The following is a 25,532-nucleotide window of genomic DNA, read 5'->3' on the forward strand; positions in this document are numbered from 1 at the left end:
GTCCTGTGAGCACACAGTGAGAAGGCAGCCATCTGCAACACAAGGGGAGAGCCCTCATTAGACATCCTCCCTGCTGGCACCTTGACCTTGGACTTCCTAGCCTCCACAACTGTGAGTAAAGAAATTTCTCTTATTTAAGCCACCCAGTCTGTGGTGCCTTGTTATAGCACCTCTAGAGTCCAAAAGCCCAGTCCCCTTTGCCTGGGGTGTAATTTATGTTCCAGAACTCCCTACGGGATCAGTCTGAATTCAGGACTTGTGCTGACATTGCATCCTTGTGTGGCTTCTTTCCTTTCCCTCCTGTGCTTCCTCCACACCCTTAATGGTGATCCTGTGAGAGTTTAATTAATCACTTGCATCTGAATTTTTGTCTCAGGTTCTGCTTCTGGGAAAATCAGACCTAGATCAGGGAGGCAGAACTTACCAAAGGTCACCTCTGTTTGAGCTGAGGACACAGAAACTGCCAGGACATTAATTCAGCTTGCAGAGCTGTGGTGATTTCTATTAATAGGAGTCCTGATTCTCCTTGGGTATTAGTTAGAATAAGTGAATTCAGCTGCTACAATAGGCAAGTTCTGAAATCTCAGTGGCTTATTAACACAACAAAGACTGATTTCCGACTCATGTGCCATCATCTGAGGAAGGTTGGGCAGTCCTCTTCCATCTGGTAGCTGCAGGAAATGAAACAAATGGTTTCCAAGATTGTTGGGGAGAGGAGGAACACCAGTTTTTATGGCTTCCATCTGGAAATGGCACACATCACTTTTGCTTACAGTTCATTGGTTGAAACTAGTCATATGACCCTACTGCAAGGCATACTGGGATATGCAGAGGAGCACATATAAGTTTGTTCTTATAGTGGGGCTGCACTTGGTTCAAGGATTAGGTTCTGGAGGCAGTGAAAAAGGCAAAAACTGCATGTGGCCCATATTGCCTTTGAAAATATTTTAAGAAGGCAACATCAATCTGACTTGTAGACTTATGTCTTTTGTTACAGAAAATAATTAATAAGAGAAAAATGTCTTTCTCATTTTTCAGGCAAAAAATTAATCAATGCTTCTAAAGTTTTGAAATTTTGCTAGTAAAACAGAACTAAAATTTGAGTTTACTTTTGTGAATATCAATGAGAAGGCATATTATTTTGCTTGAATAAGAAGCTGAATTATACCCCAAAAGCACTAATCATAAAAGAAAATGTTGACAAATTAGACTCAATTAAAAATAAGAATTTTTTTCATCAAAAGACCCCATTGACAGAGTGCGAAGTCAAGCCATAGACCAGGATATTTTCATTACATATAGTCTGTGAAGACTCATATTCAGAATATACTAAGAACCCCCACAAATCAGTAAGACAAATTGTAACAAAATGGCAAAAGGCTTTAACAGGTTGGGTGATTCTGTTTCAGGTTGTGGATTGCTTGGGCTTAGTTGGTGTCAAATTGAGGGATGGGTTTAGTCTGCTCCATGTTGGTTAATTCTGTGGCTCAAGAAAAGGGGAAGCAGCTGCCTGGGGCATACTCTTTTTCCTGATAAGGGAGTACAAGAACTAAACTAAATCATGCAGGTACATTTAAAGCCTTTGTTCACATTTGCTAACATCCCATTGGCCAAAGCAAGTCATATGATCAAGCCCAAAGTCAATGTGGAAGGAAAATATACTACACTCATAGAAGGAGGGCACTGTAGTCACATGCAAAGGGAGTAGATGTACTGCATTTCTGGAAATGCAATTCCATCTGTCATAGCTGTCACGGTTAGGTTATGGGAGGGAGGCAGGTCCTTATCCAATGGATGGCATATCTGAGAGAGTTTGATGACACCTGAGAGGTGTCTGATGACACCTTTGGTAACCATGGATCCAGCCCTACTTGAAGCCACATTCATCCTTGAACTTCCCAGAGTCATCAATCAAATCATCCCTGACACTTCCCTTTTTGATTAAGCTATTTTGAATCAGAATTCTGTCACCTACAACCACATGATTCCCAATATACACTCTCCCTCACACTATATTAGAATGCCCATTTCTTCTTATCAACAACAGCACTGGGGCCTGGCTGGTGTAACTCAGTGGATTGAGCGTGGGCTTGCGAACCAAAGGGTCGCTGGTTCACTTCCCAGTCAGGGCACATGCCTGGGTTGCAGGCCAGGTCCCCAATGGGAGGCATGCAAAAGGCAACCACATATTGATGTTTTTTCTCTCCTCTTTTGCCTTGCCTTCCCTTCTCTAAAAATAAATAAAGAAAATCTTTAAAAAAACCCCAACAGTATTATTATTATTATTTTCAGTTTTTGCCAATTTTCCAGGTGAAGAATAGTACCTTGTTTAAGCTTCACTTATTTATCAGCAGTGATGAACCTTCTTCATACACTTACTGGCCGTTTGTTTTTCTCTTTTGTGAGTTGGATTTGGCTGCCTTTTGGAATGTGCTGATTTTCAGGTTGGAGTCAGTTTTGCAGTAGGAAAACATTTCCCAGTGTTTTGGATTTTTGCTGATGATTATAATATCCCTCCAGGCTGAGAATTTTTACCTTCATGTAGTTAATGTTTCATGTTGAAATGAGCACAGAATGACGTGTCACCTTTCCCAAGCAGACTTGGGGAAATGTTATCTTGGGTTAGAGAGCTAAAGAAAAGACAGAGGGTGAGACAGCTGTCACAAGATACCCCGAAAGTGGCATCATATTTCACAATTTCATGGTGACTGCTCTTTAGAAGTGTGACACCTTCCTAGGAGAAATCTAATGCTTAAAAGTTTGCTTATTTTAAAAACCCAATATATAAATCTAACTGATTTCCAGAAGAAAACAGCACAGAAAGGGGAATTTTTTTTTAAAGGAAGATTTCATTGTTATTTTGAGATCTGCGACCAGAATTTGGGAATCTAGATGCTTAGTTACTAACTCTTTGGGGAGGCAGGGGTGTGGAGTGGTTGGAATCTTTGTTCCTCAAGTTGTGATCTGTGGCTTAGCAGCATCAGCATCACAAGAAGTTCAGAATCTCAGTCTCTGACCTGGACCTACTGAATCAGAACCGTCTGCCTGGGCTTTGGTGTATGATGAACCTGGCCCCTAATTCTGTTTGTTACTTATTGGTTTTAGAATCTTGGGCAAATTATTTAACCTTCTTTGAGTCTCAGTTTCTTTTTTTTTTTTAATTGATCTTGGGGGGAGGTGAGAGAGGGGGGGTGAGAGAAAGAGAGAGAGAGAGAGAGAGAGAGAGAGAGAGAGAGAGAGAGAGAGACAGATCAGTTTGTTCCACTCATTCATCCACTCATTCACTGCTTCTTATATGTGCCCTCACCAGGGATCAAATTCACAACCTTGGCATATTGAGGTGATGCTCTAACTGAACTACTCAACCACAGCTCAGTTTCTTTATTTGAAAAATTGGACTGATGAGATGACAGTAACCAACTCACTGGGTTGTTGGGAGGCTGAAACGAACCGGACTATTGTATTAGACAGGGTAAAGGTTAAGATGCTATAACCAAGAAGACCCCCAAATGCAGTGGCTTATGGAACACTCTCATTCATGTAACAGACTTCCATGAGCTGTCCAGGTTGGCAAGACAGAGCTGCTTCACACGTTGTCATTTGGGAATCCTGCTTCTTTTCATCTTGTTGCTTTGTCATTCCTTAAGGCATTGTCCTCTTCTGATAAATTGAGAATGGGTCACAGGTGCATCTACATTCCACCCCTTGAACAAGCCACTCATCCATCACTCTGGGTCATGTTTCACTGGCAAGACCTTACTTATCTGGCCACACTCAAAGGAGGCTGGGAAACGTACTCTCCAACTGGGCATCCAAATGCCTACTCCTCACTGAACCGGTATCAGAGTCTTCCAACTGCATCTGCCTTGGTGAATTTCAGCCTGCATTAGGCCGCATTTTCACTGTGATACTTTTCAGTCCAGAAGCACTTGCAACCTCTGATCCTGCCCCATGCTTGTGATATATCACAGGCTGTGATATATTGCTGCCTCTACCATTTGGCCAAGGTGATTACTCAGTCCTTTCTAATTACCTGGTCCAAAGGGAGATGGATAGTTCTGCAGTCACCCCGGGATTTAGCAGCAGTGGTGTTTTTAAGGTATTTCCCCACGTGTGAGAGGCCAATTAGCTACATTTGCTAAGTACCTAACAGCTGCTATTAGCCTTTAATAATCTTAATTCCCAAGGTAGCTTGGTGGCAGAAAAACCATTCTCCCTGCCGAGGTCCCCAGAGGACACACGTTTGCTCTCAGCATCTGTATGTTGGAGACCAGAGAAGATTGATCTCTGGATCCTGCAGCTTTCTAGCCGAGGGGGTTAGTAACAGAGCCCGTATTTGGCTGAAAATTAAACCCTGAGATTGAAACTGCTCTAATTCCATCCCAGGGGCAAATGGATTATGTTCTCTCAAAACATTTGTCCTTAGAGATGAGCCAGGGAGAAGGGTTTTTTTCCCTCATTCAATAAGAATTTACCTTCTTTGTATTAAATTAGAAATCAGTTGCTATCTAACTGCAAGGGAGGCTGGGAAATGTCTAGCCGGGCCGTTGTGTTCCTGGCTACCATTCTATTACTTTGGAAGAAAAGGGAGATGGATTTGGGACTAGGATGTGATCCAGAGAGCCTGGGGGTCTGAAGAGGTAGGAACAAGAGTGGCTCTAGCAGTGACGGACACTGGCCAAGGAATTAGTTTCCAATGGGCAGCCACAACAAAGTACAACTGAGTGAGTGCCTTAAAGTGTTACTGGCATTGGAAATCAAGAGGAACTGCCGGAGAAATTTCTGGACAAATTTTATTAAGCTTATGCTTGAGCACAAAAGGAAGACCTTCCCAAGAGAAACAAGGTTTTGGGCTGCTCCTCAAATGGCTTGAGGGAGGGGCTTTTATTGACGAGAAGGGAGGATTCATGCAAACTTTGAGTGGAGAGTAGAATTTTCCACACGGAGCTGGAGAAGTAGATGGTCAGGGATAAAATTCTGCTTATTTATTTATTTTTCATTGCTTTAGAAAAAGAAGAAGGGAGAGAGAGAAACATGGATGTGAGAGAAGCTTCTATTGGCTGCCTCCCACATGCGCCTGGACCAGGGATCACAGGGGATATTATGCGTCCTGACTGGGGATTGACCCTGCAACCCAGGTATGTGCCCTGACCAGGAACTGCACCCAGAAGCTTTCGGTTAGGAGAGGACGCTCCAACCAACTGAGCCAGCTAGGGCTAAAATTCTTCATTTTTTGAGCAGGAAGTTGGGGTGGTGGCACCATGCTTGTGGTGGGCTTCTCCAGTGTTTCTTCTGGCCACCTGGTGTTCTTGGGATCCCGGGCCCGGGTCCCTATGCTGTCTGAAAACCAACAAAATGTGTTCCCTCACAGTTCTAAAGCCTGGAAGTCTGAAATCAAGATGTTGGCAGAGCCATGCTCCCTCTAAAGCCTGTGGGGACGAATCTTTTTTAGCCTTTTCCTAGCTTCTGGTCGTTTGCCTGTAATCCACCTTGACCTGCAGCTGTAGTACTTTAACCTCTGCCTTGTTGTCACATGGTGCTGTTCCCTTGTGTCTCTGTCTCGTCTCTCCTTCTTAAAAGGACACCAGTTGTATTGAGCTAAGGGCTGTTTCTACTCCAGTATGACCTCATTTTAATTAGTATAACCTAACAAGGTCATATTCTGAGATACTGGAGGTTAGGACTTAAACATATGTTTTTTGAGGGATACAGTTCCACCCATTACAGCCAATAACCAAGAGCCACAATCATGAGGAACCCTTCAGTGGGACCATCGTGGAGAGATAATAACTTGACAACATTTCCTACCCTTCTCCCTGCCCACCCCCATGTTAGGCACCATCTGAGCTCTAGAAAACTAAGATGCCCCACTAGGAAACCAAGAAAAAGCATCCCACCAAAAACAAGGACACCCTAATATGGCTGAGATGAGGTTTCCACCATCCCACAGAATAGGATTTTGAACTAGTCATGAAACTGTTACCAAAAACAGTTACATCTCTTAGGTACCTTATTTGGGAACTGACATTCACACCCTTGAACTGACACTCAAGGGTTTGAAGGGGGAAGTCCAAACTCCTAGACCATGGGGGCAAACTATGGTCCAGGGGCCAAATTTGCTGGCTGCCTATTTTTGTAATTAAAGTTTTATCGACACATAGCTATGTCCATTCACATACTGTCTATGGCTGTTTCCATGCTACAAAGTCCAACTTTGTCATTGCAACAGAGGCCATGTAGCCTGCAAAACCTAGACATATTTATCTGGTCTTTCTCAGGAGTTTGCCAACTCTAGGCTAGGTCAAGTTTTCAGGCCCTCTACCATTTAAGGCCAGTTTTAAAAATATATACTCCACATAAACTTTCCAAAGTATTAAAACTGGTATACACATAGTCCTCTAAGCCATCAGCTCTAGAATTTTTTTTATTTGTTCCTGACATAATTAGGGGGGATCAAGACTCTACCTGTTCCCACTCTCCAGAGGAGAACAGCTGGGAAGTAAACATGGAATGCCAACCTAAAAGCTGGAGAATTGTGGATACATCTATTTCAGCAATGTGAGTACAGATGATTCCTATTTTCACTCAATGCACACATGACTCGAAGTCTACTTATTGAAAAATTAGTGACCCAAAATACTCTGATGCAAATGAGTGTTATTAAACACTGTGAGCTTTGCCAACCACCCCACAACAAATTGAGATGGTAATAACAAGCTAAACCATAGTAATTCATCATTAGCTAAGCAAAAAGAATAGCATTTGCAAACCATAGCCAACTCAAGATAACGCCAAGACAAAATATTCCTTCATGAAATGATGAAGTTTTCTACTATTGGCACACATGTGTACGTAATGCTGTGAGATATTATTTGGCAACCAGATTTCAAGGTGGAATACTCAATTAGAGGGCTCAATAAACTATAGTAATTTTCTGCTTTTAATTTCTGAACACTATGTTTGAGTAACTCTTAATGACTTGCTTAGCATAGGTGTGATGGTCACCTGCTGGGTTTGCCTGTCCAGCATCCATTCCTCTTTCTTCTGTCAACATCTTCTGATTTTCCTTTGGTGAATCATTGTCCCATTCTCATCCATGTGGTTTGAGAAGGGCCAACTTCAGAACTGGGCATGTGACCGAGACCAGCCATTCAGTGTATTTCATCTCTTTGCCCATAGTTCAGCCATGTGCACATATCTCAAGGTAAGCCAATGAGACTTACTCCCAGCATTTTTGTCATAGTTGCTAAGCTTGGAGAATAAAAGCAGGGATGGCCTGACAGCTAATGAAGTAACACAGTGGGAAGCATGGCCTAGAATAGAAACAGACAGATTCCTAACACAGTTTGAGCACCTGGATGCAGCCAGGCCTGAAGCCAATACGTGACACTCTCTCTTAAGAACCAAAGGAGGGATTTGCACTTTTGCAGCCCCTCAATACCATACTCTGAATATCTGTAGCCTAAACATGCCAGTAAAGGTCACATTTTATAACTGAGTTTATATGTTGAAAAAATAAACCTCATATGGGATTTTTATTATCCCTCTATTGATGGCTGAAATTCAGCACTATCTCTTCTTCCTGGAGTCCTTATGAAGGAAAATAAGCCTACCTACCCCCCCCAAGCCACTTTTTGGATGTGATATGAAATCAAAATATTAGGCTTCAGTATGTGATAATAAATAACAAGAATAAATCACCCAGAGAGAGAGAGAGAGAGAGAGAGAGAGAGAGAGAGAGAGAGATTGAGATTAGTGTCTGTGTTTTGAGAGGCAACTCAACAGTGATTTTTCAATTCCTCCAAACTGCTGCACACAGACAAGGCTTGGCAAACTCGTGCTTCAGAGTTCCTGGCTGCTTCTATTATTTTACAAGGGCTGCCATAACAAAGTACCACAAACTCGGGGACTTAAACAATAATGTTTGACTCACAGTTCCGGAGGCTGGAAGTGTGGGATCCAGGTGTTGGCAGAGTTGGTTCCTTCTGAGTGTGGTGCGGAAGAACTGTTCCATTCCCCTCTCCCAGCTTTTGGTGATTTTTCTGGCAATCTGGCCCTATCACAAAAAAACCCCACACCAAGCTCTTTTCTTTTCTTCCCTTTTCTTCCCTTTCCTTCCTGTTTTATTGAGGTATAATTGATTAATAAAAGTGCATATATTTAACATGTACAATGTGATAATTTGATATTTGTATACTTTGTGAAATAATTACCACAATCAAGCTAATGAACACATATCTATCACCCCACATACTTTTTAAATGACAACACCACTTAAGATCTACTCTCTTAGCAAATTTCAAGCCCACAGCACAGTATTACTAACGGCAGTCACCATGCCGTACATTACATCCCCAGGACCCATTCGCCTCGTAACTGAAAGCTTGTACGCTTTGCCCAGTAACTCCCCACATCTCCCCACCCCCACCCCCTGCTCCTGGTAACCACCATTCTACTCTCTGTTTCTATGAGTCTGACTTTGTGTTTTAGGTCCTACATGTAAGTGAGATAATACCATACTTGTCTTTCTCTGTCTGGCTTATCTCACTTGGCAGAATGCTCTCTGAGTCCACTCATGTTGTCATAAATGGCAGGATTTCCTTTCTTTTCAATGACTGAATATTGTTCCACTGTATACATACACATGCCACATCTTCTTTATCTATTCCTCCATCAACAGACAACTGTTTCCACATTGGGTCTTATAAATAATGCTGCCAGGGGGTGCAGATATCTCTTTGAAATGCTGATTTCATTTCCTTTAGGGAAATACCCACAGGTGGGATTGCTGGATCGGATGGCAGTTCTATTTTTTTGAGGAACCTCCATACTGTTTCCCATAGTGGTTGCACCAATTTACATTTCCACCAACAGGGCAAAAGGGTTCCCTTTTCTCTACATTTACAGCAACACTTACTTCTTGCCTTTTTGATAAAAGCCAGCTCATTTCCTTTCTCTCTGGAGCCATTTCAGAGCTCCATGAGCTTCCTGCCCTGCTCTCCCCAAGGGCCTCAGTTATGTGAGTCATAATCCTCTTCACAGTCTCTGGATGTGTGGGTGCCACACCATCATCAGTTTTGACACTGAAACCCAACTTTGAGTGGTGGTCCCTCTGCTTTCCAGCTGACCATAATATATAGTGAAGGAAAGCTGGAATTTTTCTAAAGAAGATTTGCTTCATGAGGACACAGTAGAAAGCAACATAAAAAAGAAAAACTCAAGTTTTTCCCACAAAACAAAGTTTTCCCATGTTCATATTTTACCCAAATCTGGGCTGCCACAGGTGTGACCCCCATCCAGCTTTCTTAGCATCCATCTCTCTCAGATGCCCAGACTCCAGCAGCAGGAACACCGTGTGCTCTGCACCAGGGCTTCCAGCTTTTGCTGAAGGAGGAAAGAGAGATTGGGAAGGCCATGGAGGAAAGGGAGGGGTATCTCGGCTGCTTGTTGTACTGGGGTTCTTGAGGTTCTGAGAATATGTGGAGATGAGGAGGAAGATGCTTGCCTGAGACTTTGGGGTACCAAGGACCACTTTGCTTTGGAGCCCAGATGACACAGTGCAAAGCATCATTGGGGAGGTACTGTTATGGAACCAAATGCCCACTCGATGCCCAGCTGAGCCAAACACTGAACACCAGGATTTGCAGTGGACAAATTAAAGCAGTTTATTGGCAGGGTACAAAGCTAGGAGAACAGCAAGCTACCATTCAAAATCCGAACTCTCTAATGGTTTTTAAATCAGAGTTTTAAAAGGCAAAGGTTGAGGGTTGAGGATTGGGGTTAGGGGTCATGGGTGAAGCTGATTGGTTAGTTCTTGTGTAAGCTTCAGTGGTTTTCTGTAGTAGACTGATTAATTCACCCCTGACTTATCTTGTCTGGTGCCTTGGAAACGGTAGTTGGGTGATCTAACCAGGTTGAGGAACTGAGATGTTGCAAAATATTTCATAATTGTGTGTCAGTGATGTTATCTTTAAGGCAAAGGACAGAAATGAGGCATCTTGTCTCTACTGTTATTGTTTAAGCTATCACCAGTTTATGCTTAACTGGCTACATTTTTCTATTATCTCAAGCAAGGTGTACTTTACCTGGAACTTGCTTTATAGGCAGGCCTCTTACTCTTTGACTGTAAGCTACATGACAAGCAAAGCAATCGAAACATTGAGTTAAAGCCCATACCTGCATCTCTAGACTCTATGACCTAAAACCTAAATGTTTCCTACGAATGTCAGTTTCAGTGCCTGCTGCTGCTGGCAAAGCCTGGGAAAGGATATACTCTTGGAGATATTGTCGGTCCTACAAGGTGTAAACTCCAAGGATGTCACCTTCAGGAACAAAGCAAAAGTGTGAGCTGGGCTGAAGAGGTTGCTATTTGATGCACTCATGGAGGTTGGAAGTCACTAGCATCCCTGCTTTTGGGAGACTGAGCTTTGGCAGAGTTGGGGAGTCTGAGACTCTGGGTGGGGACAAGGTGCTTAAATGGAGGCAGTGGCGGCCCCAGCTTCCAGCTGAAGCAAAGTAAACGGGCTCCAGAGGGACGCTTCCCCAGTCTTAAACACATCCACAAGGCTCCCATGGAATGACATCCAGTGATGGGACTTGTTAATAGTGCAAAGAACCTGATACCCAAGGACGATTCTCTGGCTGAATGGAGATCACTCCTGGAAAACAGTGGGTGAACCTCTTGGAAAACATTTCTTCTCTGTTAGGAGTAAAGCTCCAGTGATCTATTCTGTTGTCATTTAGCTCCTTATTAAAGGTGACCAACTCATTCTGCTTTGCCCTGGATTTCCTTGGTGTTAGCACTGCAAGTCCAGTGTGCCAGGAACTCCCTCAGTTCTGGTTAAACCATGGTTGCTCTCCTTCTTAATGATTTCATTAAATCAGAAACCACGGCAAGTCGGTATACCTGTATGCTAACTTTGTGCATTTGTTTGCTCTATAAATATGTGTTAGTTCTTGGTTCTGTGGGGGTCACAGCATGAACAAAGTCCTCATGTTTTCTATCTTATGACCCTTGCCTTCAAGGAGGACACCAATGATGCATAAATGCACATGGTGGTACTTCCTCTGATGGAGAGACTTGGGGCATGAGGATGGCGGAGAACCTAGTTTAGAACGAGGAGGTGGATGAGGGTTGTTAAGGAAGCTTCACTACACAGATGGGATTGATTGAATCTCTGGCCACTGGTGACTGACTCAATCTCCAACCCCTCTCTCCTCCTCTCCCATCCCTGGAGATAAGGGTGGGACTGAAAGTTCCAGCCCTCTCATCATGTGGCTGGTTCTCCTGGCAACCAACCCCCGTCCTTAGGTGCTTCCAGAAGTCACCTCCTTAGCATAACAAAAGACACCTTTATTACTCTCCTCACAGAACATTCCAAGGGATTCAGGAACTCTGTGCCAGAAACTGGGATGGAGACCAAATATATACAGTATTTCTTTCTTTCTTTTTTTTAAAATCCTCACCTGAGAACATGCTTATTGACTATAGAGAAAGGGGAAGGAGAGAGAGAGAGGAAGAGAAACATCTATAGGAGAGAGAAACATCGATTGTTGCCTCTAGTACCAGATCGAACTCACAACCTAGGTATGTGCCCTGACCAGAAGTGAACCTATGACCTTTCGATTTACTTATGGGATAACGCTCCAACCAACTGAACCACACTGGCCAGGGCCAAAGATACATTTCTTATAAATCACAATAGTCCAGATCCCAAGCTTCCTTTTCTTGGTTTGCCAGTTCCAGAAAATTCCCATGATTTCCCGCCTGTCAATCAAGTATCTGGAATTGCCAATGTCCAGGTACCTTATGGCCTCAGGAAATCCTCCTGTGAGCTGCCCCCTTCCTCTTGAGTGAGAACTGGTCTCCTTGGCAACAAGGTTAAAGTTCTCTCGACTTCCTGTCTCTTCATTGGGAGTTTAGTTCCCCAGGACAAGAAAACAAACAAACAAATAAAACCTAGACACCTGGTACTGATTTCTGTACAGCTCACAGTGGTTATGAATAAAGCATGCAGGGCAAATACTTCCACCTCTCCTTTCTGTCACTCCATAACAGATCCTCACCAATCTTGCCATGAAGCAAGCAGTGCAGTCTAAAATGAAGGCTCAGTACTGTGTGCCGCTGACATCCGGTGAAACTAAGAGGGCCTCTGATGACCGAACCACAGCACCCCTCCGCGCTCTGCTCCCTCGCCAAGCACCCTTCCTTATCAAACAGATTAGGTGCAGTGCCTGCTTCTCCCAGAGCAGTGGGTTTCACTTCCTGCCAGCCCTTGGAATGACTCCAACCAGCCAGTCACGTGCTGCCACCGGAACCAAGGGTCACCTTACCCTCTGGTGGCTCTAAGCCTGCCTCCCACAGCCTCTGTTTGCTCGATGTGTTTCCCAGTGCAACCCCATCTGGCATGCAGTCCCCTCCCTTCCCCAGTCTGTACGTACATGTGACCAATAAGTGGTTGTTAATCTCATCTGTCCAGTGTTGGGTGTTGTGCCATCACTGTTGGCCATCCCCATAATCCTAGGGTGGGAATCTCTGCCTCCCACCGGGGTGAAGGGGAAGCAATGAAAACAAGCAGTGGTTTTCGTTTCTCCTTCCTCCCTGCTGTCCCACCACCCAGCACACCTAAGGGGTATGACACACCCCTGTTAGAAACGCTGTAGCTATAGGCTAACAGTTTAGACCAGGGAGGGGCAACCCCCTTGCAGGGTGTGCGTGTCTTTGTGGGGGTGTGTCTAAGATTAACAAGCCCCACAGGTGGGATCCTATTCAGCAATAAAAAGAAATGAACTAGGGGTACTCAGAACAAGTTGGATAGATTGCAAGGGTTTACACAGAGTGACAAATCCAATCTCAAAAGGTTACATGTGGTATGATTCCATTTATATAACAGACTTGAAATGATAAAATTATAGAGGTGGAAAACAGATTAGTGGTTGCCAAGGGCTGAGGAAGGGGGTGTATGATTATCAAGGGTTAGGATGAGGGAGTTCTTTCTGGAGATGGAACAGTTCTGCATCTGGACTATGATGGTGGTTCTACAAATTTATAGATGGGATAAAGTGGCACAAACCTCTGCACCTCCCCCCGCCCCCTGCCCCCACACCACGGACACAGCTAGTTTCCCAGGTGAAACTTTAGGCCATGTGCTTCCATGCCAAGCTGCAGAACCTCTAATTTCTCCACTGCCCAATGTAAGATGGATTGTGAATTTATTGATTTTGGTAGAAAAAAACTCAATCTCTAGTCATACTGTCTCTAACGTTGTGGCTCCTTGCTTTTACAAGGTGCAAAGAAGTCCCGTGCATTGAACCCCAAGCCAACAAGTCTTTATTGAGTACTGACAGTGTGGGTGGACTGTCCATATACTCTTGCCCTTCAACTAGCCTATACAGATCAATTGCTCCTTACTGTCTCCAACTCTGGCTCTGCTTGATGGCTCTCTGGCTGCAGGAACCCACACTGATCACACACAGGATTGGCTAGATACGTGCAGGGCATGTAAACACCCCCATGGGCAGCCCTCACCTGGTGATGCATGGGAGCTGGAGGATAAATACCCTACCGCACCCCACCCCACCCCCGTGCAGTAACTCTGAGGTACGCTTCTGCATGTCTCCCAAGGTTTCTTCGTGGAATCAGTTCTCAGTGGTAACCTGCTCATTGATATACCTGTGCTAACCTAAAAATAAAAAGGGCCTTTCAAAGTGAGGGGCAAAAGGATTTATTGAGATCAATAAGAATAGCTATTCAAATAGAAGCCCAAATAGTGTCTGATGAGACAAAGGCAAGGGGTGTTAGTGAGAAAGGGAAGGGGAGCAGTGATGTCAACAGCAGGAGCGCATTTATGTGGGTGCAGGTGACATAACATAGTAATGCTAACTCTAAGCCATGTTTCTAATTTTCAGTCCAGTAGTCATATCTGCTTTTTTTGGGTTATCTTTGCAAATAGTCCTTTGGGACACAAGGTTGTCCTAGGCTCACTGTCCAAAGGTTACTTGGCCCTGTTTTTAAGGTTTCCGAGGTCTGAGGTGGAAGATGTGCAGGGTAGTTCCTGTGGAATGGCCGCCCTGGCTCTGTTTTAAAGTGGCTCAGTCCACATTACCGTTTACACCTGCATGGGCTCTCTCCTTTTTCCTGTTTCATGTCCCTACTGATGCATCCCAGGCCCACCTCCCAAATAAACCACTCGGCTTTGAACCCTTGTCTCAGGCTCTGCTTCTAAGGGATTCAGCTTAAGACAAAGCACCATGCTCAGCCCTGTGATGAGCACAGGGGAAGTCAGACGTGTGCACAGGGCAAAAGAAGGGTAGTAAAATGCACTGGGTCTTTGCCACGTGCCAAGTGCTTTTACTTCTGTTTTCCTTGTCCAGTGCTTGCAATAACACTTAGGTTTGTATTCACTTCTAAGTACTTCATATATATATAATATATATATTAATTCAGTCTTCACAGTACTGTGAAGTATAGCCAGCTCTTGTTATTTGCAGTAGTTATGTTCTGTAAATTCACTCAAACCATGAATGAGTGAATTCTGGACTATTGCTTATTGGGGAACATATCCATCTATCCATCCTTCCTCCTGCCTACCTATCATATAGAATATGATATTAAATCCTAAAACAACTCATCCTGGCAGATTTCGTTTTCTTTATTTTACAAAAGATGAATGAGGCTCAAAAGAGTTAAGTTACTGGCCTGAATCTGTGCCACTAACGGGTGCCAAGGCTGGGATGCAAGAGCCAAAGCTTTTTGCACATCCCTGGGGCTTGTCTGCATGAGGCTGAAACAAAAAGGCAGAAGGCGGCCTTGTTCGACCTCATCTGGGACCTGGGACCATGCTGGGGGCCGTCTCTGATTTCCCCCCGCTCTGCACTTGGGCAGGAGTGACCACCAAAGCGTCACAGGTTTTGACCTGGGGGCTGCAGATGAACTTTAGTTAGGCCAATTTACAAATAATGAGGCTTAGCTGGATGTACTGTTATTATACACTCTTGATAGATGAGGGAATAGTGCCAGCAACTTTGAGGAATTTGTCCAAGGTCGCCCAGCTAATACCACAAGTCGTAGTGGACTGGAGTTTGAGTATAGACAGCCTGAACCAGAGGCCAGGCCTCTAACCACTGCTCTATGGTGCTTCTTGATAGACCCACGTGGGAAATCACAAACTAGTATCCAGTCGTGGCTGTGAAAGTGTCGGTGACAACGCATCTGGCTTCTCCCAATTCCTCAGAGAGGGAAAGTGTTCCAACAGTTAGAAATTCTATAGAGCCATAGAAAGGATAAGAAACAAAAGTAACACTTTCCATGTTTCTGCTTTAGTGTGTTAAAGTAAATAATAAATTGATTTAACAAAGACAGATCAAGTGTCAATGGCCCAGATAAGATCACACCTTATTTCTTGGTTTGTGGAGGTGGACAGCTGTCTTCCATGGGGTCACTCAGGGGCCCAGAGTGATGGTGGCTTTGCTGTCTTCCATGGGTGACTTCCCAGGTGGCTCTACTTGGGACTATTCCCGGCCAACAAAACTAGGGAGAGGGCATAGAGGGGACACCCACAGTACTTAAAATCCCCAACTCAGAAGTGGCAGAGTCACATCTGCTCTGTTGTGGAGTTTCAGCCCACAACCAGTCTCCCTGCAAGGAAGGCTGGGGAATGGAGTCCTTGGCTGGGGATCCAGGTAATGAGGTAAAGGAAGAATGGCTTGTGTTGAGCACTCAGCCCACAATGTAAATTTTATCAGGAAAGAAAATTAAAGTGAAGAGAAATGAGTCCCATTCCAGCTAATATAACTCAGCAGACAATACTATTGTTATGCCACAGGTAACAAGCGGGTGTTCTGCTTCCCTGTTTGGGTCTATCAGGATGCACATAATTTTTCATCTTATAGGACACATATTTCTTACTTTCTTTTATTATTTTCAAGCTTTTGTCCTGAGGCCAAATACCTGTTTTCTTTGAGATTCCTCCCGTCCTCTCTCTGCCTATTGTCACAGGGAACTACATTTCCCAGGATCCCTTGCCAGAGAAAGTTAGCCAATGGGAGGCAGGTGTACAAAGACTGGAGGGTGGGATGGGGGAGGAAATATGGTATATCTCCTCTTTCTCCCTCTCTTCTCTTCTCTGCAGCAGTGGTGGTGTCTCTTCCATGCTTTCAGATCCCTCTGCACACCCCTTTCTTTGTTCCAGCTCCTGCTGGGCAACCTATGTGGCTCCAGCTCCCACAGAACAGCCCTGTTTCTGGGCTCTGGGAAACAGTCCCTCTAGCCCTGTTACTGCTGTTGCTAAACCTTTGAGTTGGCCCTTTGGTCCCCATTTGTCTTCTTAGTTTTCCCATCACCTGAATGACTGATTCCCTATATCTAACTTCCTCTGTTTGCAAGTTCTAGTGCTCTATTTTCCCAGCCAGACTAATGAACGCCATCACGTTATCACTTGTGCACTCTTTGTCACGTAACTTTGCAGAGCCCCCCTCTCTAGAGTGGGCAGAGTTACTTCTCTACTTGCTCCTCTTGCCACCCTGCCACTTGCCCTGAGAATAACATGGCTGCTGACTCAAGAAGGGTGAGAGACTCAGGCAAGAGTTTAAATTGTGGCCTTGAGTCTGAAATCTGCAGGATAGGTTGGCAGGTGAGAAATTCAGGCAGCATTTTTATGTTAGGTCTTGAGGTAGAATTCTTTCTTGTCTAGAAAACCTCAGTCTTTGCTCTTAAACCCTTCAATTGATTGGATGAGGCCTTCCCACACGATCAATTATTCTTTACTCAAAGTCAACTGATTTAAATGTTATCACACCCACAAAGTACTTCACAGCACCATCTAGACTAGTGTTTGGTCAGACAACTGGGTCTCATGGCCTAGCCAGGTTGGAACATAAAATTAACCATCACAGTCCCCTCTTTGTCAGCTTGGCACCCATATACATCTGCTTAACAACAATACTAACGTCATATTTCTGCTTAATATACTATAATTATCCTGACTACAACTGAAAATGCACTAACATTTCCCAAGAACAGAAAGCAAATTCCTTGGGTGATGTTCATTCTTCTCCTTGATACATTATTAGTTAAATATTATGGTATAAAGTTAACAATACTTAAATACTATGCTGTAAAGGTAATACATCTTAAGTTATATTATAAGGGAATAGAGATGGAAGAAAACAAAGATATTTGGTTAATAAATATATACAACAAACATTAATAATGAAATAAGGGAGAAATATTACTATTATAGTTCTTGGTTTTATATCTGGTCATATGGTCACAGCTGACACTTATTGCTGCCCATTCCGTATTCCCTTTGCCCTCAGTAAACACCTTACCTAGTTGTGATTCTTGACCTGGTGGGGTGGCCCAAACTTTCCTTCCTGAAGAGTCTGGGCCATTAGTACATTAGTAGCTTTGCTTGACTGGGTTGTAGATTTCCATTGATTTTGATCATAGAGCATGGTAGCTCTAAGAGAACTCTGAACCTGTCATAAAACCTCTGCCTCCCCAATGTGTAAACAAGAAAAGGAAGTTTTGAGACTCTGTTATTTGGCATTCTGACCACAAGAAACCCCAACAAATGCAAAAAAAAAAAACCCAACGAATACAACCTACAGCTGTAGCTTCACAGATATAGACACAGGGTCGTCACAAATACATAAAAAGCTCAAACACCAGAGCAAAGAAAAAAGAGACTTAGGAGAAAAATGCTGAGATGTTAGCTCTGGTTGGCTTTGGAGGATGGATGGGTTGGTTGCCGAGATCAGAAATATAAACCATATTATCTTCACTAATAACAGTTACAGTGGAATTAATGAGCTCCTGTTACCGACAAGTGCAGGGTAGTTTCAGCTTCCAGCACAGCTGGACCAGATACATGAAGGATGTTGTCAGGATACCATCTCTCTTATTTTTACACTCAGGTTTTATTCTCAGGCAAGCAGACCCCTTATGATGACATTATGACCACGATCATTCCAGGCTTACTCTCCCCCACCTCTCCACAAGTTGATCCACACTGATGGAAAATGCTGGTCTCTTTCCTGCTGGCTTCCAAATCCTGGCATTATCAGATTGGTTCATCTTGGGTCATCTTCCCCCCAGAATAGCCTTAGAGGGCAGGGGGTGGGGTGCTTCTGAGGGGTGAATTTACCGCTGGAGCTAGAAATACAGTCAGAGTCCTTCCAGCCACATGAAATGAGAAACGTATGTAGGTGGGTGGTTTTCCAAAGGAAAATCAGGCTGTTGCTATCAGAAAGATTGTGGCAACGGGTGTTGCACATTTAAAAACAGTATCTGTCTGCCATGATGGATGCTTTTGATTTTTTATACATATCTTTTAAGCTTTTAACTGATGTGTATTATTGCTTCTGTTATGGGCTGAATGTGTATGTTCCTCTAAAATTCATATGTTGAAACCTAATCCCCAATGTGCTGGTATTTGGAAGTGGGACCTTCAGAAGGTGATTGGGTCATGGGGTGGAGCCCTCATGAATGAGATTAGTGCCCTTTTAAAAGGAACCCCACAGAGCTCCCTCATCCCTTCTGCCATGTGAGGACCCAGCAAGAAGATACCGTCTATGAACCAGGAAGTGGACTGGCACCTTGATCTTGGACTTCCAGAACTGTGAAAAGTATTATAAATATCTGTTGCTTATAAGCCATGGGTCTGTGGTATTCTGTTGTAACAGCCTGAATTGGCTAAGATAGCATCTATAATGAAGAAATATCTTTAAAAAAGAACCCCGTCACAGTTACCCTGCTTACGGATCCTTTATGTCCTTGTCCTGTGGGGGATGTGCCAGTCGGATAGCCCCATGATCCGGAAGGAAGAAGTTCCCAGCTGTGGCCAATTGGCTTCCTAAATTGAGACCAGTTGTTTGCGTTGGGGGCCTATGAGAGGAACCATGTGTCCCTGGGCTGGTCCCTGCTGTCTAAGTGAGGCCCTTCTTGCTCCTTTATTTCTTAATGCGTGTGATGCTGAAATTCCACGATGTTCTGCTGCTAGAAAGACATCCATCTCCGTGATTCTGAGAGATATTCTGTGGCTGTCATGGGAGCTCTCCAAGCAGAGGAGACACCCATCTCCCAGGTCAGGTAGCAGCTGTCTTAGGAGAGAAGGGCATCAGGAAGGGCGTTCAGGTTCAGAGTGGTGGACCACATGCTGAAATTGCCCAGGAAGCACTAGAAAGCAATGTGTTCAGAGCAAAGAGGTAGTAGTTAGAGATGCTTCAACTTCTTCCAGTTTTTAAAAAACTTGTGGTAAAATACATATAACATAAAATATACCCTCTTAATCAGTTTTAAGTGTACGGTTCAGTGGTATTTGGTCACATTGTTGTACAGCCATCCATCTCCATCTGGGTGCCCTTCCTTCCCCAGAACGCTTCCTCTTCTTGAACTGAAACTCTGTTAATTAAACACTAATTCCCCATTCCCTCTGCCCCAAATGCTGGCACCCACCATTCTACTTCCTGTCTCTATGAATTTGACTATTCTACCTCATAGAAGTGGAATCATGTAGCATTTATCTTTTGTGACTGATTTAATTCACTTGGAAAAAAAATACAGATGCTTGATTTTTATTTCTGATCTTTCTTCTTGAGGAATGGCTAACCATCCTGTGATTTTGTCTTTCTGCATAGTCCTTAGTAGTGATTAGCTCCTTCTTTTGAGTAAACTTAAACAAATCTTAAGTGAACAGCTCAGTGAGTTTTTACATGTGTAACATTTATGTGAACACATCTAAGACAGGATGTAGACTATTACCAGTTCTTGTTGTGACTGGCCTGTTTCACTCAGTATAATGTCCTCAAGTTTCATCCATGTTGTAGTGTGTGCCAGAATTTTCTTTTTCTTTTTTTAATCCTCATCCAAGGACATGCATATCGGTTTTTGAGAGAGAAGGGGAGGTAGGGAGGGAGAAAGAGAAACATCGATGTGAGAGAGAAACATTGATTCATTGCCTTTCACACGAGCCCCAACTGGGGATTAACCTGCCATCTGGGCATGTGCTCTGACTGGGTGTCAAACCTGCGACCTTTCGGCTTGCAGGACAACGCCCAACCAACTGAGCCACACTGGCCAGGGCTCCTCCTTTTTTAAAGGCTGAATAATATTTCATAGTATATATGTATCATATTTTGTTTATCCATTCATTGGTTGATTGATATTTAGATTGCTTCCACTTCTTGGCTATTGTGAATAATGCTTCCCACTTTTTTTCCTTTCCGTTTTTCCTTGTTGTGAGTGGAGATGAGGAATGTGACTACTAGTACAGTTTGGGGATAGTACCTTGATTCCAGTAGTTTTTCCCACTGTTGCTTTCATAGCAACAGTGCAAATGACAACACAGAGAAAGAAGAAAATAATGTCTTCATATTATTATGAACAGTAGTGTGCTGGTAAATGTTTAATAACAGTCTCTCCAGGAAAAAAAAAAAGGAAGAAAGAAAGGAAAAAGAAGGAAGGAAGGAAGAAAGGAAGGAAGGAAGGAAGGAAAAGAGGGCTAATTGTGTTAATTTCTGGGGTGTAAATATTTCTTTCTTTCTTTCTTTTTTTTTGGTGGGGGGATGTAAATATTTCTTCCATGGCCAATTTCAAGCTACTTAAGTGGCTTGCAACGATTCTTGAAAATGTAAACAATCAGCTTCTTCTAGCTGGTTTGAGCTGGTTCCAGCACATCACTGATGCACGGACCCCTGGAAGGGTCTTAGGGACCCTCAGAGGTCCACACAGCACACTTGGAGAATGGTTGGTTGATCTAGAGGATAGTTTAGGAAAATACTTCTGAGAATCTCAGTTTAGGAAGATGGGAGGAAAGCCACATATTTTTAAGAATATTTTCTTGACATTTAATCCTGATTAGTTGTTAGTCCTGAAAGCTGTCAAGAATGAGAGTAGAATGGCACAGGCACTGGGCTGGGAGTAGGGGATATTGTCCTGGTCCTGGTGCTCACGCTAATGGTCAGTGTGGTCGTGCGTGGTTGGGTATCTCCTGGGGCACACGAGAACCATGACCCACCCCTGCACTTGTTATGTGAGAAAATTAAAGGCCTACTTACTTAAGCCGCGCTTACTCAGGTGCTGGTAAGCTTCAGATGACGGTACTCCTAAGTAGCACACTCTTGTGAACTGAGTTGTGTCCCCCTCACCCCACAAATTCATATGTTGTAGCACTGACTGAATTTGTAGATGGGTCTTTAAAGAAGTAACTGAGGTTAAATAAGGTCATAAAGATGGAGCCCCAATCCTATAGGATTTGTATCATTATCAGAAGAGGAAGAAACACCAGGGTTCACACACACAGAAGAAAGGCCATGTGAGGACACATGGAGAGAAAGCGGCCATCTGCAACCCGAGGAGAAACCAAACCTGCCAACAGCTAACCTTGAACTTCCAGCCTCCAGAAATGTGAGAAAATAAATTTGTGTCATTTAAGCCACCTAGTCTGTGGTGTTTTGCTATGGTAGCCCAATCAGACTAGTACACATGACTTCCATGCATCCCTTCTCACTACTTTCTGCTTTGGTTTCCATTTATTTCTGGAGAAATCTGATTTCCCTCTTAGCTCCTGGGTAGAACATGTGACCAGTTTAGGCCAGTCAGTGGACCCCATCCATCTGCCTATAGTCATTGTCTCAGAGGTGGTCATGTGATATAGACTAAGCCAATCAGAGTGAATCTCAGGACAGAGACTATCTATGTCCCTCTCTAGTTGTGAACAGGAAGCCTGAAGCACCAGGGCAGCTGGCAGCCGTTTTGTGACCACAGGGACGGCCAACCACCGGTTGAAACCAACACCATGGAGGGCAGAGCAGAGAGATGGGAAGAAACTAGGCCATTGATGACATCATTGAGCCAGTAGGCCAAGCCTCCCTTGAAAACCCATCAAACCTTTATTTATAGTTACTGTGTCTGCTAGGGCTGCTATAAGAAAATACCATCGACTGGGTGACTTAAACAGCAGGAATTTATTTCCTACAGTTCCAGAGGCTAGAAGTCCAAGATCAAGGTTCCAGTTGATTAGGTTTCTGGTGAGGGCTCTATTCCTGGCTTTCGGGTGGCCTCATTCTCGCTGTGTCCTCATGCGGCCTTTCCACTGCTCACGCACATGGAGATAGGTGATCTCTCTCTTCCTCCACTTACAAGGACTCCAGTCCTATCAAATTAGGGCCTCACCTTTAAGACTTCATTGAACCTTACCACCTTCTAAAAGCCCTATCTCCAAATATAGCCACACTGGGGATTAGGGATTCAATATGTGAGCTTTAGGGGGACACAATTCAGTACATAGCAGCCAGTAACCCTCTTTATGTTCAGTTCAGTTTGAAATTTTGCTTATTCAAAACCAGGCCCTGGCTGGTGTGGCTCAGTGGATTGAGTGCCAGGCTGCGGACCAAAGGGTCACTGGTTCGATTCCTAGTCAGGGCACATGCCTGGGCTGCAGTCCAGGAACCCAGTTGGGGGCATGCGAGAGAAAACCACACATTGATGTTTCTTTTGCTCTCTTTCCCCTCTCTAAAAGTAAAATAAACCAAACCAAAACAAAACAAAACAAAAACCAAACCAGAGTCATCTTAAAGGATGCAGTGGAGCCCTGGTGAACCAAAGGGTCGCCAGTTTGATTCCCAGTCAGGGCACATGCCTGGGTTGCAGGCAAGGTCCTCAGTACGGGGCACATGAGAGGCAACACACATTGATATTTCTCTCCCTCTCTTTCTCCTTCTCTTCCTCTCTCTCTAAAAATGAATAAATAAAATCTTTTAGAAAAAAGTCCTGAGAGAAAATGATTTAAAAAAAAAAGGATGCAGTGGAAACTTAAGTGAGTTTTAATAAGCTGGAGCCTCACTTTTCTCATCTGTAAAATGCTTAAGAGGCAAGGAGGTTCCTGTCATTCTCCTAGCATTACCATGCAGATTAAGTAAAATAATGTATTTGTGAATATTTGGAATAATACGAAGTTCATGGAAGATATTTCTGAAAATTAACATAAACAAGAAAGCTGCTAGACAATGGTCAGAGGTAGGCACACCGAGGCAGGGGGAAAAGTGGAAAATGACACCCTGTTTTTCCAAAGAGACAGATAAACAGCGATGTCAATATGCATACTTGGGGTATGCCTGCCTGACTCACAAGCCCAAAAATAAACCTTCAGACCTTATATGGTGAGAGTAACTATAAATACAGCAATGTTAGCTGTGAGTGACAAGCCCAATTAGATGACAGAGATGATTTAGAAGGTCTTCATGCAAAGCATCTTGCATAGCTGTAAAAAATATGTGATGTGTACAGCTCAAGAAAGAGACAAAAACTAAGAGGAGATAGTTCATGAGCTGTGCATACACTCTGAAGCCCAGTCAGTGCCCCACCCCTTCCTCTCACTCTTAGTCATCACATCCTGGCCCAGGTTCCAGAGGTCGGCATCTGCATTCATTTGCTGACCTTCTCTGGCGTTTGGGGGAACCCATAGTGATCTATGCAGTCAGACCAGAAATGCCTGGGAAAGGATGCCCTCCATGAGTGGCCATCAACCAACGAGTGTAGGAGATGGTAGGCAAATACCCCAACTTCCTCACCCCTCATTTGGACAATACTGAGGTCTATATTCTATGCTGCTTCCCAGAAGTCCCCAGCAGGACTGAGTTCTAGCTGCCTACTATGGTCACTTGATTAACACGCTCCGTACCAGCTGCCTTCCTTCCCTGTCTCACTGCTCCCCGCTCCCCCCCCACACCCCCCCCCACTCTCCTGGAACCACCTCTACAATAAACGACTTCCACCTGCATAGTGTCTAAGACTCTCCCTCTGCAGGACCCCAAACTAAAACATACTCCTCCCCATGCCTGCACATATTTTGCCAAGAATAATAAGTTTTTCAAGGTGCCTTCACACACAATGGGATATTATTCAGCAATAGAAAAAGAATAAACTATTGATAGACCCAGAAAGATGGATGAATCTCAAATGCACTTATGCTGAGTGCAAGAAGCCAGACTCAAATGACTACATGCTATATATTTCCACTTACATGACTTTCTAGGGAAAGCAGAAACTGTAGGAACAGAAAAAGAACAATGAGCATTATGCATGGAAGCTGTGGGAAAGGGTTAATTGATGGGGGTGATGGAACTGTTTGGCATCTTGATTTTGGTGGTGATTCCACAGCTATGTGCATTTGTCAATCCTTATAGAACTGAACACTAATAAAGGCTAGATTTGACCGTAGATAAGTTATACTTCAATTTAAAAAAGTCCTTTAAAAAAGAACACCCACCATCATTGTCTTAGTTGGTTGCCATAACAACCTATATCAATCAGGCATGATTATTCATTTTTTCAGCCAACGGTTTCGAGAGGTGTCTGCCCTTTACAACTCTACTCCATTCTCTCTCCTTTCACCCCAAACCCACTTCTGCTTGCCTTGCAACCCAGCACTCCTTCCAATTGTTCTTGCCTGAGTCACAAGTGATTTCATATTTGTTCAAACCCATGGCTAATTTTCTCCCCTAACTTTGAGTCACAAGTGATTTCATATTTGTTCAAACCCATGGCTAATTTTCTCCCCTAACTTCCTTGAGCATCTTTACCAGTTGGCACTGTAGCTGCTCTCACCTTGGAACTCTTCCAGCCCACGGCTTTTGTGAAGCTGCTCTGTTCCCTCTGCCTTTCATTGTCCTTGGTTGCTTCTTTATCCCACCCCTCCTCATTTGCCTGTCTTTTCCTCTGCTCCTATTTCTCCTCGCACTCCCTAGGGGAGCTCATCCAGCCTTTTTGCACCAGCTATCACTTATATACTCATGATTTCCGAATCTGTTTTACCCCTATTCCCCTTACTACTTGCCCAGGTTTCCAGTTTGATACTCATCAATTGATTTTGCAACCTCCAAAAATGACATTAAATCAGGGAAGCCTTTTCTAAAGCTTCCAAAACAAAACTTATAGCTCTGTGTTACCATCACCAGATTTCCGGCCACTTACTGTCATACCTTCTTTATCCATTCATCTGTCATTAGACACTTAGATTGTTTCCGTATTGTGACTGTTGTGAATAATGCTGCAATGAACATGAGAGCGCAGATATCTTTTCAAGATCCAGATTTTTTCCACTTTGGATGCAACCTAGACATGGGATTGCTGGATCATACGGTAGTTCTATTTTTAATTATTTGAGGAACCTCCACACTCATTTCCATAATGGCTGCACCAATTTACATTCCCACCAACAGTGCACAACTGTTCCCTTTTCCCTGCATCCTTGCTAACACTTGTTATCTCTTATTGTCTTTTTGGTAATAGCAATGACTTACAATCTTGACCTCCAATGGCTAAAGACAACATTGAATAAAGCTGATGAAAATAGTGCTATTTCATCTTCCTCTGCATTTTTTACAGCTATGGAAGTTATATACCTTGGAAGAAAAAGTACACTTCAGAAATGTGAAAAAAAGAAAGTGAAGATCTCCGCTTTCACCGAGCGCTCATCAATATCAGTGATTTGTAAAGAATCTCCTCAAACCTATGTCTATGAATATGCATA

General features: G+C 43.6%; 1 long non-coding RNA gene across 1 annotated transcript; it reads left to right on the top strand.

The window, feature by feature from the left end:
- Positions 1-25,532, top strand: LOC123479402 (uncharacterized). Its single transcript, XR_006655016.3, has 4 exons — positions 1-111; positions 5,009-5,138; positions 6,448-6,558; positions 25,388-25,532. It is a non-coding gene; the product is annotated as an uncharacterized lncRNA (long non-coding RNA).

Source organism: Desmodus rotundus, chromosome 9 (assembly GCF_022682495.2).
Source record: "Desmodus rotundus isolate HL8 chromosome 9, HLdesRot8A.1, whole genome shotgun sequence".
Classification (NCBI taxonomy): Eukaryota; Metazoa; Chordata; class Mammalia; order Chiroptera; family Phyllostomidae; genus Desmodus; species Desmodus rotundus.